Source organism: Aythya ferina (genome assembly GCF_964211825.1).
Source record: "Aythya ferina genome assembly, chromosome: 25".
NCBI classification, from domain to species: domain Eukaryota; kingdom Metazoa; phylum Chordata; class Aves; order Anseriformes; family Anatidae; genus Aythya; species Aythya ferina.
In genome coordinates, this window is record NC_140323.1 from 4094779 (window position 1) to 4111974 (window position 17196).

General features: G+C 59.2%; 1 protein-coding gene across 2 annotated transcripts in view; it reads right to left on the bottom strand.

Moving 5' to 3' along the window:
* LRRN2 (leucine rich repeat neuronal 2) overlaps positions 1–14049 on the bottom strand; it is a 31275-nt gene extending 17226 nt beyond the window's left edge. The window contains exon 1 of one of the 2 annotated variants that reach the window (XM_084497595.1): positions 14001–14049. The gene's annotated coding sequence lies outside the window, so the exon portion shown is untranslated. Of the gene's footprint in view, positions 1–13600; positions 13884–14000 lie in introns of those variants that run through there. The other variant, XM_084497594.1, reaches the window with a different exon arrangement.
* Positions 14050–17196: the final 3147 nt, after the last annotated feature.

A 17196-nucleotide genomic window follows, 5' to 3' on the forward strand; every position in this document is an offset into this window, starting at 1 on the left:
ATAAACCTGGTGCTGGATGTAGGCGTGTGTGTGCATCCGTACGCATGGTAAGAGAAGAGAGAAATTCAAAAGCAATTTTCAAGGAAAAAACCTGCTTGGGAACAACACGCCAAGCTCTTCCTCAAACTGCAGAGCAAATAAAAGGACTTTGCCTTTCCAGTGCCCTCCTGTGGGGCAGGGAGGAGAGGGATGAGCTCCCCCTTACACCACCCAGGCGTTGGGGCCAGGCTCCCCCACAGCTGCACACACAGATTTATAGCCCCAGGCTCTCACAAATGAAACCACCACGGGGAAACGCTCCCCAGATTTCACAGGATGGGCTCACCGCTCACCCACAGCCGCTCTGCCACCAAGATCCTCCCACCAGCTGCGAAATATCTGCAACGAGCCCCTCAAGTTATGAGAGTTAATGAGCTCAGAGCCCAACTTGCACATCTCCAACTTCTCAGCACAGCGTCACCGCTCAGCACCCCCCACCACCGCCCAGCACCTGCCCAATTAAGCTCACGGCTCCTGGGTGGCTCTGACGGGGTCCTCCTGGCCCTGATGAGCCCCCATCGTTAGCTAATTACTGCTCACAGCAGTGCTGTCACCTCTCCCCAAGCTGCCACTCGTCAGCTCGGTGACAGCAGGAGCTGTGCCGGTGACCCTGAGATGCGCAATGCCGATTCGGTCAAATTTGGGGAATTTTGTGACCCTCTGTGGCTGAGCAGGGCTGCGCTGCTCCAGCTGGGGGCATGCTCACAGGAACAACGGGGTCGGATGCCGGGGTTTGAGGGTTTGAGGGGACAGTCTGTGGGTTGCAGACCCTGCGGTGGGTGCAGACAGAGTGGGATGCGTGGTGCCGGGGATGTGGGAGGGAGAGGCAGGGATGGTGGTGTCAGGGATACGGCCGGGTTTGGGCCTTCCAGGAGAGATTTTAATTGTTTCTGGCTTCGGACAAGCCAGGCTTTGACCTCAATTATGCAAGCAGCTAACTGAAAAAGACTGAGCCCAAGGTGTCTGTGAGGCACCGTGCTTCTAACCCCAGGCGAGGGCAGTGGAGCGCGCTGGGGGCAGCATCGCCGCGGGCTGTTCCCGAAAGAGCCTGAAGAAATGGGAAAACATAAATCTGGTGGCAGGAGAGGCAGGGTCGCCAGGCCACCGCACGGAGCTGACAGCTTGGCGAGGGTGCTCGTGGTTTAGGTCCCAGCGTGACGCTGCTGGCAGGAGGTTGAAAGCAGGACAGGATTTCACTTGAAGCAGCCTGGAGAGGCACCGCGTGCTCACCCCAAGTTCCTTGCCACCCCTCCGCCCCAAACTGGAGATGGTGTTTTTCCCTGAGACATTCGGTTATGTAGCTAGCACTTAATCTTCATCTCACTAACACGTTGCTGCTGTGGGTTTTAATAGGGGAAGGCTCCGGGGCTGCAGCACGCCGCAGGGGAGCCAAAGCCCAGCATGGGGCTCGAGAGCACGCTGAGCCTCGACCTCTCAGCCTTTGGATGAGCTCTGAAGCCAGCTTTCTGTTCATCCAGAGGGCACAGAAAGTCTGTTTTCCCTTTAAAACAAAGCCACTAAAATTGATGCTCAGGCCATATTCAGGTGATTCCTGCTTGCAGGCAGCTCCTTCCCCCTGCAGCCTCAGCTGGTGCTATTAAAGAGCTGCCCCCAGAAGAGGCTCGGCCCCCATTAGGACAAAGGAGCCCTCTCCTTGGTGCTAAAATTAAAATTTGCAGCCTCTGGGGGTTGGGAGTGGGGCAAGCCGTGTATGGCAGAGCTGCTGCCAGCTCGGGAACACTTTGCTGTCGCTTTGCCCTGCGCTGATCAGAAGATGCACGGAAAATGCAGAGCAGGACGGGGCTGGGTTTCTGGGAGCTGAGCGATGCGACACACAGACAGCCACAGCTCCCGAGGCTGCTGCAGCCTGGAGACAATTCGGGTGCCTGCTTTGCACCGAGGATGGAGGCGAGGGGAGCATGGCTCCGTGCACAGGTCCGCAGAAAGTAGCGGGGGAGTTTTGCAAAGTTGACCAAACTCGGCGAGATTTCTCATCCCAGCCCTGCCGGGCAGCACGCAACTTCCAGCTGAGGCTACGCCACCGGCTCACTTGGTATTCGAGACCCAGCCACCTCCTTCTTCAATCTAAATTAAGTATTAAAGTGAAAGGCAATTCTGGGAGACGCCGAATTCATTAGGAAGCACGGCTAGATCTGAAAGGTGCTGCGGATGATAACACGGCGGGGACGTGGGGACGGGAGGGGGGGGACCAGACAGAGATGTACAAGCGGCAGTGAGTTAGAATCAGAAGGGGGAAAAATCAGAGCGTTATTTCAAATGAAGATTAAACGACAGCCCCCCGCTTCAAAGGGCAAGCAGGAGAGGCTAACAGGCTGTGACAAACCAGAACGCACGGACACAGGCAGCCAATTCCCTTTAAATAAAACTTTTATTGGCCATGATGTCTGAAAACAAGCAGCACACAATAAAAATTAATGTTTTCCCCTGCCTGCCCGGCACTCCCCAGCCCGGGAGGGCCTCGGATGCTGAGCCCCCCTCACCGTGTCCCCGCTGCGGTGGGGGGAGCGGTGGGGCCGTGGGATGGGGAGCGAGATGGAATCACTTAGCCTTCATTAGGCCAAATTAAAATCAGAACTGAGATGACAATTACAATTTGTGACCGGCTAATTGTTCGCCTCAGAAGCTGATCATTGCGCAGATTGGGGAAATTAATTGTTGGCGATCCCAGGTGGGCCGGCGGCGAACCCTGCCGAAGACGCGGCGCCGCTGCGGGCGCTGCTGCCTGCTCACCAGCCAGGAGCCACATCCTGCCCCGGCGGGGGTCTCGAAGCAGGCTGTGGACCCCCAGGGGGCTGCAGACCCCCAAATCCTTCACTGTATTCTGACAGCAGCTGCAGGATTGCTCACCCCTGGTTTCAGTGCATGGTGCGGAGCGGAGCACCCATGGGACCTGCCACAGCAGGAGCACCCAAGCACCCGCTGTCCTTGCCCCACCGGGAGCACCCAAGTACCCACTGTCACCCAGGTGGCAAAGGGTGACACCAGATGTCCCACAGATGTCCCTTCCAGTCCCTTTTTTTGCTGGGACTGGGAGCATTGCAGCCGGTGCCGAGCACTGTGTCAGCCCAGCTCCTATCCACCGAGCCCACCCCTGCAGAGCACCCCGCTCACATTTATTTTCTCTCTTCGTTATCCCCGGGGTGCTCGGGTGCAGGGCGCTGCGAACGCTCGGGTATAATTATAGCTCCGATGGGGCTGCCAGAGAGGGGGAAGGTGCCAGATTTCAGCGGAAACGGAGACCTCCAGCTCCTGCCTTCTCCCACCCTCGGGCTTGCTGGCAGGCTCCCCGGGCATCGCGCTGCCTGCGTGGGCGCCGGCTCCCCGCCGAGCCCAGGCTGGCATCGACCCCACAGCCTGGGGGGGCACGGGCTGGGCACGGAGAGAGGGTTCTCCCACCGGCAAGCCCCCCCTTGCAATCTGCAGCGGGGTCCTTTGCAACCTGCTGCAGGCACCACGCTGGCGGAGGGGCCGCTTTTCCCTCTCCTCCTCCTTTTCCCTCTCCTCTCCCTTCTCCCTCTCCTCCTGGCCCCTGTGCAATGCTTACAGCATCCCTCACGGACCGCAGCTCCTCTCTCCTTGGCAATAGGGGCCCAGCCCAGCCCGGGGGGGCCTTTTCCCCACGTAGATCTGAGGCTCAAGCAGCTCCCGGAGCCCCGGCAGCCTGGGGGGAGCCGGCGGCACGGAGCGGGGAGCGCTGCGGCAGCGGCTGCCAGCGCCTGCCAGCAGCCGGGCACGGGGATGCGCTAGCTCCTGGGGCTGTACACGCCTGTTGAGCTGCGACAACACGACAGCAAGAGCAGCTCATAAGACACGCGAGTGTGTGTGGTGGTTTTACAGCGTGTGCTTGTGCCTTGCAGCGGTGTGCGCGCCGGAGAGACAGGTGCACGCCAGGAAATGATGATGGACGTTTCCTCGACACGTTTCCCTCTGTTGGAAGCCGCAGCTACAGGAGACCCCGCAGATTGTTAGGGTTGGAGGAAACAAGGGCAGCCCGCCGGGAGGAACGGGCTCGTTAACAATTTGGGACAAGGTTTTCAAAAGGGCTCATCTCCCGTGAGCCCAGCTGACTGATGCAGACAGCTCGGAAGCCCTGGACGCTGAGTCTTTGTGAAAAATCAAGCCAGTTCCGCACAGGAGCTGGGAGTGGAGAGGGATGCTTACATCTCTTCCATTTATTTCTGCATCCCTCTAATCAAATAAACAAGTAGCATGCCTAGAGCTGCAGCATGCAGGGAAAGGCTGCCCGAGCCTTCTCTCCAAAGACGTTGAAGTCCCAAGAAATGCCCATCGCTCTGTGGTGCTCCTGGCTGCTCAGACACCCGGGGTCCCCAACCCACTGGGCATATGCACAGAGGTTTTGCCCCACAGCCAGCATGCTTCTTGTCCCTAAAACCAGGAGGCAAGTGCCCAGGGTGACCCTGTCCTGGGGAGCAGGGCTGCAGATGCTGCCGGTGCTGCACCAGCCCCAGTGACTTTCCCCAGCTGGATGGCGTGGCACCAGAAGGAAGAGGAGGAGCACGGACAGTGGGGCTGGCATATTTGCAGAGCACCCCACCCCACAAACCTCCCCTCATCCTACCTGCACCAAGCCCTAGGGCAGCATCCTGCAGAGAGGGGATGCTCGGGGCAATGTTGAAGGCTTTTGAGATTTGCTCCCCACGTGGCACGCAGCAAACCGGTGGGGAAGCAAATCAAAAATTTGGGCTCTGATGGGAACAGAGAGGAGAGCTATCTCCTGGGGAGGACACATCCATGTCCTTGTGTTGGCCAAAAAATGATAGGTCCTGGAATAAGGTGTCGCCTCCCAGTTAAAGCACTGGGGAAGCAGCTCTCGGCAGCTGGGGCGCTGGGGCCAAGCGCTGCCCCCTGCCCCATCTCCCACCCTGGGCTTGCTCTGGGCAGAAATGCTCTCCCTGTGGGGTTTTGATGCCAGTCCCTTCAGAGGGATGAAGCGAGGCTCTTTAAACTTTCTTCAAGAGGGATGGGCGGGTGGGGAGGAACAGGTTATTAAACAAAGCTGGGAAAAAAAAAAGAAAAAAAAAGAAAGAAAGAAAGAATTCCTGAGCGTAATTAAAATCTAAACCGTGATGGGATGTCTGCTGTTATTTCTCTAGAGAATCCTGTTGTTGGAAACAATATTTCTTCAGCTAAGCAGCATCGCTGCAGGCAGGGAGTGCTGAGAGCAGGGGCAGGGACGGGAGGCCAGGGACCTGGCTCTGTCCCCGTGGTGCCAGGACGAAGGCTCGCAGGGCTAGCAGAGCCCCCAGCAGCATGGGATCCCCGGGACACTCCTTTTTGGGGGCTCCCAGACTCCTCCCAGTGCTGGATGTGCAATGGGGCTGCTCAAACCCCCAGACAAGAGGTGGTCGTGGATGCACGGCGAGCAGCATCACGGCCCTATAAGAGCTCAGGCATCGCAGCCAACACTCAGCTGCCCCCTGAGAGCTTGCCCCTCGTTGTTTCCATCTTATTTGTGCCTCTGCTGGTGGATTAAACTGCTCTTGCAGGAGGGAAGGGAGCCTGGAGGTCCCCAAGGAGCAGCCCCAAGGGTTTGTAGGGGCACAGATAGGGTTTAATGCCCACAAGGAGGCTGCCCTATGGGCAGCTGGCCACCCATGGTGTCACACCAGACCTGCAGTGTGGGGCCAGAGCAGCTGGGGCTGGAGCCCAGCCCTGCTCCGCTTGGTTTTCAGCAGGAGCAAGGTCAGGATGGCAACGTGACTGCTTCTAAGTGCCGTGAAATCAGGTTAATTTCTAATTACGGGGAAGTTTCTCCCTGGTATCAAGCTGGCACCTCCTGGCCCCTGTGGCCGTGGAGCTGTGGAAATGCTGGGGATCTGCAGCAGCTCCTGGGGACCCCAGGACCCTGCAGAGTGGCCCTGGAGGTGCCCTAAGCACATGGCCCCCCCCCCAGCCCACCCTCGGCAGGCTGGCAGAGGCTCCCCTGGGAGAAAACAAAGCAAGAGCTGATCTGGGCTGGGGGGACGTTTTGTGGGACGTGAGGCTGCTCCCAGCCCTGCTGGCAGCTTTGTGCCCAGCCTCTGCTCACCCCCCGGCTCCAGCACACATCACAGGCAGCGGCACCCCTCCAGGAAAGGGAGCTGTGCAGGGCTGTGGCTCTGAGGAATTACGCAGAAGAGTTTGGAGCCCTCCTCTCACCTGCCAAAAGAAAACACCTGAAAGCCCTGCATTGATCTCAGGACCCAGGTACGGGTTCAGCTGCCACAAATCGGCCCCAGGTGAGGGCAAGAAGGCTTCCCGAATCTCTGAAAAAGCCTCCAAACATTGGTCAAAGCAAACGCTGGCGTTGCTTCTCCCTCTCCATCCCAACAAACTGCTCCGAGACGGTCATGAGCAGCTAGGAAGTGCCCGAGCCACCCCCACGGACCCAGGTGAAGTATTGCTTCAAACAGGGATTAAAAAAAAAAAAAAAAAAAAAGAGAGCGTTGATTTTTCTCTCTGGGTTGACTTTCACCAAGGAAAACCTCAGAAGTCCCACCAGCATGGATGGAAATCCTAAGCAGGAGTGACACCCCAGAGCCCCAGCAAACCCCGTTTGCACAGGGCCCCTCTTGTTCCCTGCTTTCTGCTGCCTCTGGCTCCTGCAAGAGCCGCTCCTCTCCGAGCCCCACGTGGCCGTACCCTCCTGGCCTCCTCTCAGCCTCCCCGGGGGTAAAGGAAGCTGGGATTTGGCCCCTGCCCCGTACAAATGTGGGTAGGGGGCTCCTGTCCCTGCTGCTCCCCACGGAGCTGTGCCCAAGTGGGGCAGCACCGGGGCAGCTCCCCCAGCCCGACCCCGGCTGCGGCACCGCACGGGATGCGCCCGCTCTTCGGGGCTGAGGGGAGGGAAGTCAACCTCCGACAGCCAAAAAAAAAAAAAAAAGCTGTAGATTACTGCAAATGCCAATAAGTCATTAGGAATCCCAAGAAAAATGTGTGGTTGCCATAGCAACTGCCATGCAAGGCGTTCGGGGGGTGCTTCGCCCCTTCCGAGGGCACAGAGCAGCGCGGGGTGGGGTGGAGGCAAAGCCCTGCACGGTGCTGAGAAGCCATGGGAAGGGTTTGGGGAGGTGGTGGCGTCCTTCTGGGATTTGGGGGTGCCTGGAGAGCCACCAGCAGAGACCCCAGGGACACTGCCCAAGGGATGGGACCCCCAAGTCCCCCACGAACCACAGGACTCATTCTGCTACCGGAGGGGATGCAGGAGGGAAGAGCACGGGGATCCGAGGAGCATCCCAGTGATGCCCTCCCTCGTGCCCCCATGCTGACTGCAAAGACCCAGATTTCCAGGGCTGCCCCACACCCCCATGCTTGGGCTGGAGCTGGGGGACCCCAGTGGTGATGCTCTCCCACCCGTGCAGAGCTGCTGGACCATTCCTCCAGCCTGGCACAGCCCGGTGCCCAGCGGTGCCCAGCCTCCCACACTGCTCCTTTCCCATTGCTCATTTTGACAAATGCTTTAAGAAAACAAATTCCCCATTCTGCTTCTCCCCCCTTTGTCTTTCCTGCACCCTCCCTCACCCCACAACATCCCACCGGGTGCCCAGAACCACCCCTCTCCCCCTGGGTGCCGCTGGTGTGCCAAGCCCCGCTCCTGTCCCCGTCACGCCACACGTGCTGTGACAGCAAGCTGTCACCCAGCACCACCAGGCTCTCTGCCATCGCCACGCCGAGCGATTGAGCTGAAGTGTTGGCTGTTGGCAGAGCAGGGGAAGTTGCTGCTCTCATCATCCTCCCTGGGAAATGCAGCCCTCAGTGGCCCCACGCTGGGTCCCCCCCACGCCGGCGGCGTGCTGCAGCTGCACATGGCTGGCGGAAATGTCACCCACTTTGTCTTTAATTCACAAACACCGCCTCCCCCCTGGGATATGGCTTTTATTTTTTTTTTCTTTCCCCTTTTGGTTTATTCACAGGCTCAGATCTCTTCCGAGCGTGCACTAGTGGCTCATCGCCTCTTCGTCATCCCTGCCTGCTGCGGAGGTGGGGGAGCCGCACCGGGGGGCAACCCTGGGGCAGCCGGGGGATTTTAGGGGGATCCTGGCTGAAGCAGGAGGGGGCTGAGGGGCTGCTCGGCCCCCAGGAGAGCGTGGTGACCCCCTGCTGGCACCCCTCTGCAGGTGGTGCAAAGGGGGGACTCAGCCCGGAGAGGCAGGAGCTGCTTCCAGCCTCTCCATTGCCTCCGGCTGCAAACTTCTCCCTGCTCCCCACTGGGGTTTTTAAAACTCATTTAGCTCCCTAATTCCATTATTTACAGGCTCTGCTTGAGGAGGCTGCCTGCACCAAGGACACGGGGAAAAATGAAGATGGCCCCCGAGCCCTGGGCAGGGCAGCTGGAGAGGCACCAGCCCCGCGCTGCGTCAGCCCCTGTGGGGTGGGAGAGGGACACGGCTCCGTGGGGAGCAGCAGAGCCCCCCCGTGATGCCGAGCATCCCCCCTCCTTTTTCCCTTCCATGCACACCAGCAATTTTCCTGGAGGAAAACGACTCTGTCTGCACGCTGCTCCTGCTCTCCATTTCCATTCAGCACCCATAAAAATGGAAAATGGAGCAAAATGCAATGCCAGGCTCCTCTGCAGCTCGGCACGAGCTGAACAGGCAGCACCATGGAGCCCCTGGGCTCCCCCCAGCCCCCCCTGGCCCCCCGTGCTGCAGAGCTGCAGCGGTCGCGCTGCCGCCAGCCCTGAGCAGAGATTTGGGCACGACAAGCGATGGCTCTCGGATGTAAACAGCCCCGCTCGTGTGGCTTCCGTGAAAACCCGAGCACAGCAGCGAGAACGCAGCGTGGCCAAGCCGGGAAGGGCTCGGCAGAAAAAATGGGAACCAACAAAATGCTAAAAAAGCCCTAAAGATTTCTGGAGAGTGGCTGGTTCTGCTTAACAGCTTGATGGAGAGGCAAGAAGAGGGGAATTCAGCAGGACACGGGGGCAGCCCGGGGCCAGGCAGCTCGGTGGGACAGCCCTCACATCCCACAGCACCCCGATGGAGCCAGCCCCACTCGTCAGCCCTTCAAATGCTCGGCACAGGGCCGGATCCTGCGTGGCGATGCAGCCGCGCCGCACAAACCCAGCCCTTCCAGAGCCCGACTGCCCAGCCTGGAGCAGCGGCAGCACGTAGGAGGAAGGAAAAGTGACTCAGAAATAGGAGCCGGTGAAAATTTTCCATGTCTCTAAAAGCATTTGGCTGAAAAACGCAGCTTCGGAGCGACTGCAGCGATTTGCAAATTGGGATCAAGCGCTGCAAAGCTGCCCGGAGCACCGTGTCTGAAGGCCGAGCGGACTCCAGAAGTCAAGTCAGCGGCTTTGATTAGGCATTTCCAAACTACGTTTTGAACAACTGAACCATTGAATTAAATTTAATTATCATGCTATGAAAGAGTGACGGACACCTAATTAAAATGCTTATTCCAGCATGCAACGAAGCGGCTCATTTTTTTGTAACGTTTCGCCACGAGAAAAACAAACAAAGCAACAAACAAACATTTCTTGTTCTATTTTCAGGTGACCAGATGTTGGCTTTTTTCCCCCCAGTTTTTCCAGTCTGTTGCTTTCTGGCCAGGCGGGCCAGCTGGGATGCAGGGAGAGGAGGCTTCCCGTGTTTTCTTCCCCCAAAAGCAGAGGTGGAGTTAGCTCCTGTCTGCCTTGGGGAAAGGCTGGTTGAAATGCAAAACCCCCTTTCCGCTGATTACAAACTCCTGGCTGATGAAGGCTTTTAAATTCAAAGCGAGCATTAGGAAGTCTGGAAGAGGCACAGCGGCTTCGTGCAAAGCAATTTTCCCAGCTTGAACCCGCAAACGGGCCCAGCTCCGTTTTGGTCACCAGGACGGACAAAGGCGGGCAGGCTCCGACCTCCCACGCCAGGTTTGGGCCCAGAGTGGATGTTTTACGGCTGGTTGTAAACACCACAAAATATGGTTTTCTAATAGAGCCTGGGATAGGCTTTTAAACCCGACGGGTGGCTCTGGAGCCTGGAGGGGTCAGGAGATATCAGAGCGTTTATAAGCTGCTGGAGGGGGAGGCTGGCATTAATTCTGAGTGGAGCTGGTGAATAATTTATCACAAGTAATTTATTGACTAAGTTTGTCTCCTTTGCCTGTCTGGGTGAAAAGCGCCCCGGTGCAGAGAGCCAGCGCAAGACTTAGGCTCCACTTAAGTCCCAATTAAGCCCTTTGTGAATTGTCTGGGAACGGCTCCCAATTTTCCCATATTTATTTGTTATTCAGAATTGCACGCCAAGCAGAGCCGACACATAATTCCTGCTCTGCCTCGTGTTTGCAAACAGCTCGCGGGGAGCCCCCGCCGTGAGGACGTGAGCCATGTCGGGGGGCACGGGGGGCACTTGTTGCCCAGCCCTCCCCACCTGGGGCAGGAGTACTGGTGGGATCCCCCCTTCCCACACCAAGGGACCCCCATGTCCACCCCAACCAGGCAGTAAATGGGGACAGGTCTGGGGGCTGCCACCCCCTGCCAAGCCCCCGCTGCTCCCAGGGCAATTTCTGGCACTTTCTGCCTTCCTAAACCCACCCCTTGGAACAGCCTTGTACAAGCCCACTTTAAATATATTTATCACAAAATCTCTGCTGTCAACCACTGCCAAACCTGCGCATTTATTTCACCGCCTGTGAGCTGGCTGCTGTCCTGGAATGGGGTCGGTCCAGAATGAGGGGAAGGGACTGGAAGGGACACGCTTGGGGACATGTGGAAGAGCCCTATGGGATGCAGGGGGTGGCCAGGGCATGGCCAGGGGTTACCCGGAAAGGCTCTGCTTGCAAAGCTGAGTGCATCATCAAATGAAGCCTAAACTCAACCCCAAACCCAAAAAGGCCATCTCCCTGCTTAAGAGCAAGTTCTAAACTCATCTAATTTTAGTGTTTTTCCATTCCCGATGCATTCCCAGCAAGCAGGAGGCAGCACTCCCGCTGCAATCCTCCTCCTCGGGGCTCTGGCGGCCAGGGCTGGGCTGAGAGCTGCAGCTCGCGCTGCAGAGCACAGGGGAGGGCATTTCCCCGGGAACAAGCATCCCATTTCCAGGAGGACAACCCGAGGCTCGGGTGCTTCCCCATTGTGCTGAGCTGAGGCAGGGCAGCCACCGGGTACCTCGCACCTCGCCGCACCTCCTGTCAAAGGGGACAGAGCAGAGGGGTGGTGCTGAGCTGCATGCAAGGACCCTGCAGGGACCCTGGTCCATCCTTTCTGCCCTTTAGGAAATCTGACTCGTGCAGATGGGAATTTTGTCTTTTATGACAAGCCCAGCAGACGGAGAGAGGCATTAGTGAGCAGGGGCAGCCCCGAAGGTGTTTTAGGAGATGCGTTCATCTGCTGGGAATAAAGAATGGCAGAGAGCCCTGTGCTGGCCCTCCCTGCACTAGGAGAGGTGCTGATGGTGACGTCTCACCTGCACCCAGCTCGGGACCTTTCCAGCACACCCCATCCCCGAACCGAGCCAGAAATTCAGGATCCCATCCCCAAACAGAGGCAATGGCTGTGGCGAGGAGCGAGGACGAGCCATCTGCTGCCGGGAGCCGGCAGGGCTCTGCAAAGCAGACGGAGCCACGGCGTGATGGAGCTGCTGATGCTCTGCTCCGTGGTGGTCACCGGTGGTTCCACGGCCCCCACCGAGGCACCGGACGATGCTACAGCCCAGCACTGGGAGATTTCCCAGTCTGAAGGCCTGATGAGGTGGAGTGGGTTTTGGGGGGTCCTGCCCAACTCCCCCTGCCCCAAAGGGATTTTGCGTGCCCTGCGATGGGTGTTGCTGCAGCTCAGCCCCAGCTGCGGGTGCTGAGCTCCTTGGTTTACCCTGCAGGAGTTAAAAAAGATCCCACCATGCTGAAGGGGTTTAAAACGGCCAAGGAGCAGGGACTTCTCACAGGATTTGGCCCCGTCCTGCTCTGCATGGCCATTTATGCCAGAACCCAGAGGGTGCCAAGCCCCCGCTGCCCATAGGGGACCCGGTGCAGCAGCACCCAGCTCTGCACCAGGGAAAGGGGCTCAGGGGTGCTGGGAAGAGCTGTGGACGCTGCAAAGGGGCTGAATCACAGGGACCAGGGTCCTCTGCCAGGACAGGAGTTGGTGACGGTGTCCTGTGTCCCAGACCTGACCGCCAGTGACCAATGGGCACCCATGGTGGGGGCAGGCAGCTCGCCAAACTTGCACCGACCCCGCAGCTACATGGGGCCGGGGCTTTTACGGGCAGAAACAAGAGAAGCAACCTTCTCTTCCCAGCCTTGCCACGAGCTTCGCCTGCATGCAGGCTGCAGGAGCAGGGCTGCTCAGCCCCAAAACAACAGCAGGGGCTGGGTCCTGGCTCAGCACCGGGGCAGGATGAGACGGGCAGGCTCAGCACGCAGCCACGGGGCTGACCACGGCGCAGGGGTCCCGGCACGCAGCCCTGACCCCCACCGCTCCCCGCAGAGCAGAGAGCAGCAGGGGCTGCAGGAAGGGTGAGGAAGGGTCGAGGTAAACATGAAAGCAGCAGAGGGATCAGTAAAATGGCACCGTAGGCTTCTCCCGCACGGCCGAGCTGGCAGAGCAGCCCCAAGCCCTCTCAGCTCCCCCAGGAGCCATCCCCGTGGCTCGGGGGCTGGAAACCCCCCCAAGCCAGCACCCTCTTCCCCTGGGTCAGGGGGCTGCAGCCCCCGGGATGTGGCCAGCAGCTGATCCCCTGCTCTCCTGCCCCACCAGCAGCAGAGAGGCGATGGGTAGCAGCTCCTTCTGCTCGGTCCACGGCTGTGCCCCCCAGCCCCGAGCCCCCTCCCCGCCCATCGGACACAGACCCGGAGCCTGGGGTCACAGCAGCTGCCCCCCACGTTTGTTTTCCCATCAGTTTTTGCCTCGCTGCCCCCGGGCAAGCTGCCCTGCCCCTCGGGTGGGTTGTGCTGGGCACAAGGAGGGGGCAAAAGTGGGTTGGGAAGGAGTGGGGAGACCAAAGGACGAGGCTGGTTCATTTGGTCCGGCTTTTTCTCTGCACCTAAATTTGCTCCTTTAAGGTTTGCCACCGGGCTTGGGCACAGAGGGGTTAATGCGTTGGAAGCGCTGCTCCTGGCTGGATCGCATCCTGCCAGCATCCCTCGCAGGGCTGCATTTCGGTCTGAGCGGCACCAGCACAGCCCCACCGCATCGCCGCGGGGCTCAGCAATCACCCCGCATCCCCTTTGGGTGAGGATCAACCCCATCCCAGGGGAGTTTCCGAGGCAGGATGGGGAATCCAGCTCCTGCCATCAGTGCTGGGGGAAATCTCCTTTCCCCAGCCCTCCTGATGTGCCCCTTGTCCCCCCTCCTGACCAGGCGCCCGCGAGGCACAGATGCTGCCAACATTCCCTATTTTCACCCGCTTTTCCTTCTTTTATTTTTAAATGCACCATTCACCATCCACGCCAAAGATTAAAGAGAAAGCAAAGCTCTGGAAGGAAGGGGGAAAAAAAAAACAAAACCACAACAAATAGCAAATCAGCCAGCGCTGGGTGCCAAAACCCCCATCACAGGAGCCCCCCCAGATCCATGACCACCCAAAACCACCAGTAACGGGGCCGGAGCCCCACTTACCCTTGGGCTCTCCTCGTGTCCCCCAGCGCCGTGCGCATCCGTCTGCCTGCTCCCCGCCGCGGCCGCGCGCTCATCTGGCTCCCGCGAGCCCCCGCCAGCAGACAAAGGGCTGGGGGCTCGCTGGACCCTTCGAAGCGGGGTCCTTGTCCTCGTCCCGTGGGGATGGGGCCCAGGGCCAGCAGGACACCCCCTGCCACGCTCGCCCTCAGCTCCCTGCCTGGAGGCAGCGGGGAGAAGAAGCCATCCTCCCCTCGCACTGCTCCGCTGCGGCCGCACGCACACGGCTCCCTGCTGCTGCCTCCTCCTCCTCCTCCTCCTCCTCCCTTCTTCTCCCCTCCCTTTCTCCGTCCTCCTCCTCCTCCTCCTCACTCGAGCCTTGTCTCCACGGTGTGCCACCCACCTGAGCCAGCTCCTGCCAGCCCCACGCTTAACTCCTGCGGCTCTGGCAGGCACCACACCACCGGCCACCACCCGCGGGCACCGTGGTGACGTGGGGATGGCCACCCCTGGCACCCCCAGGGTGATGGTCACCAGGCCCCATGATGAGGGGTCACTGTGGGGGGTTTCTCCCACAGAACCGCCTGGTGATGTGCTAGAAGGATGGTGAGGGGGGAGGACTTGTGACCCCAAACCCCTCCTGTACCCAAAAGGGTTTTTTTTCCCCTTCTGGAGCCATCTGGCTGCTCACCTTGACCCTGTCCCCAGGGTGCCCATGGTGACACCGCAGATGCCCCATGGGTTTTGTGGCAGAGGAATTAGGCCCTAGGGGAAGAATGGCAGATTTACCAATCCCCAAGCACTCCTATAGGGCAGGACTCCAACCACACCAAGCTTTCCCCTTCTTTAACCCACTTTAACCCAGTCCTAATTTTGATAGAATTGCAAAATCAAATTTTTGGTGGTAAACAACTGCAGGATCCTGATGGGCAGGTCCGAGAGACTGACTGCAGGCAGCCAGGGAGAACGGGGGTCCTGCAGAGCCAGGCACAGACGTGTGCTCCAACCCAGGGATGGGAACCCGCCTGGTGCCGAGACAACCCCAGTTTCTGTTTGCTTGCCAGCAGTCGCTCCCCCCAAAATGCTTTTCCCAGCTGATGTCAGAGCCCTGCAGATGCCACGTGCCCCCAGGGTGACAGTGGCTGTTCGGTCTCCATCTCGTGTGTACATTAATTTGCCTTCGGTGGTGGGCTGGACCGCGGGGACAGAGAACAGCCGCGCGCACACGCGCCAGCGCCGGCGAGGGAGAAGAGGCGAGATCGGAGTGACCTGATTTAATTGGCAGGACTTCAATCCCATCAACCGCCTGCCCATGTGCCCAAACCAAATGGGTGATGTTCTGGCATGTTGGCCCCCGTTCAGCAAAGCATTTAAGCAGATAGTTAATGGGAGCACACGCTTAATGTTAGCTGCACTTACACGCTTCGCGGCACGGGCCGAGAGTCCAAGCTGCAATGTCCCCTCACGGCCTTTTAAATAACGAGGGGTGAGACAGGAGGCCGAATCCAAACACGGGGGCAGCCAGGGCCGTGCCTCTTGATGCTGCAAAAACCCCGTAAGCACCCTATGAAGCACTCCAGATGTTTGTGTCTCTTCTAGCAGCGGGGGCAGAGCCCCTCTCCTTGCCCACGCCGTGCGCCCCTCGGTGCTCAGGGACCCACGGGGCCCCCACTGCAGGCACATCTGCCCGTGCCAGCCCATTGTAAAAGGTCCAGTGCTGCATCCTCACGAGCATAGGATGTAGATGGGTTGCTGTGAGCAGGAAGGAAGAGCTTATCCTGCCCTTTCCGTGGTGCAGAAGGTGCCCCAAGGCCGCGCCGTGCTCCTGCAAGGAGCAGCTGACCTCTCGGAGGGCTCTCCAGGCGCAGGCACTCACTCGGTACTTGATGGTGGCTCTTGACCCGTCTGCCCCAGGGCTTAATCTCCTGGCTCGGCCACGTGGCGCTGCCGGAGAGGCTGGCTTCAGCTGCAGGGAGAGGGATACATTTGCTGCCCTGTCCCCGTGGCACTGAGTGGCTGCTCCTGCGCTCGGTGGGGTCCCTCCGCAGCACCCTGAGGTCCCCAGGGACAGCAGAGGCTGGTCTCAGGGCACCCCGTGCCCCAAAACTTGGACCTGGGGGAGGTTGGGCAGCAGCAGCTCCCCCCCAGCAACATTGATCAGAGCAGCCGATGCTGCAGAGCCCTTGCTCGGGGCTGGACCGACGAGCAAATGCCATAGAAACAGCTGAACCCAAATGAACCGCGCAGGGTTTTAATCCAAGGCTGTGTGGAAGCCTGCACAGCACCGTGAGGCTCAGGTCATTTAATCACCTCTCGTCACAACTCGGGGGGGGGGTCCAAGGGCTGCCTGGCCTTAGCAGTAATTGAGTTTCTCCTCCTCTGCTGCAGGTTCCCTGCACAGCCCCGGGCAGGTCACTTAATCACGCCCCCCCCCCCTTCCCATCTGTGGGATGGGGACACCAATGTCACCTCGCTCCCGGTACCACGGGGCACTCACTGCCTCGCATGGAGGCAGAGATGCTGACCCACCGTGGCAGTGTGCCCCACACACTTTGGGTGCAGGAGAAGCGTTTTTAGGACCAGGTTTCCAGGTGAGTTGCCTGCACTTCCAGCGAGGCGAGGAGATGGAAGCAGGCGCCTGCCCTGCTCCAGACGCAGCTGGGGAGGGAGAAGCAGCCCCGAGTGGCCTCGAGCCCTCCCTGTCTAACACCTTGCTGGTAAACACACTCCTCCCGTGTGCCTGCTGCGGCTGATGACTAATGCGTGTCACTCTCGAGATGCTATCTTCAGGCGGATGAGTACAGCCTGATCCAGGTTTTAATTGTGTGGGATTTTCGCCGAGATGGCACTCATTTATTGTCTCTGCTGCTTCAGCAGTTCCCCTGCGCTTGAAGTCACCTGGAACACATTCCCCCGGTGCAAGGGGTTAAAACTGTTCGTGCTGGAGGAGCAGCCTGCAGTCTTGATGATGTTTTTCAAAGCCTGGAGCTGGTTACACGTGCGGGGTTGTAAGGAGCCGTGCGTCCCCTCCTTATCCCTTAAGACACAACGTTAGCTCCTCGGGGAGGAGCACTAAGGCGATCTTACAGAGCAGCAGCGGATTTGGAGGGCTAAGCTTGAGCAAGCCATCCTCAAGCACGCCTTAGCAGCAACGGATCTGGAAAAGAGAGGACGCCGCTGCCTCTGCATCCCCTCCCGATCAGCTCGGGCTTGCCAAGCCTCATCCACGGAGGATGATCCTCGCGAAGGCTCTGTGCAGGTGCTCAGCACGGCTCGTTGCTGAGGGATCTGGGGTTCAAAGCACAGAGTAATGTTTACCCACACCTCCTTCCATCCCAGCAAAGGGTAACGGTGACCCCAAAACCCCAGGAAACCGTTGCACCAGGCACATTGCACCTGCCCGTGGCCCTTTCTCCGGAGCTGAAGGACCTCCACCCCTTCCCTCCTGCATCTCTCCTGTGCAGAATAAACCAAATCACACCCAGCAGCAGGGTGAGTTACAGCAGGGCTGTCGGTGGAGCCGTAACTCACGCAGGCTCCACTGCTCCTGAGTTACAGCATCACTGGTGCCCGCAGCAAGGCAGCTGAATGTCACCCTC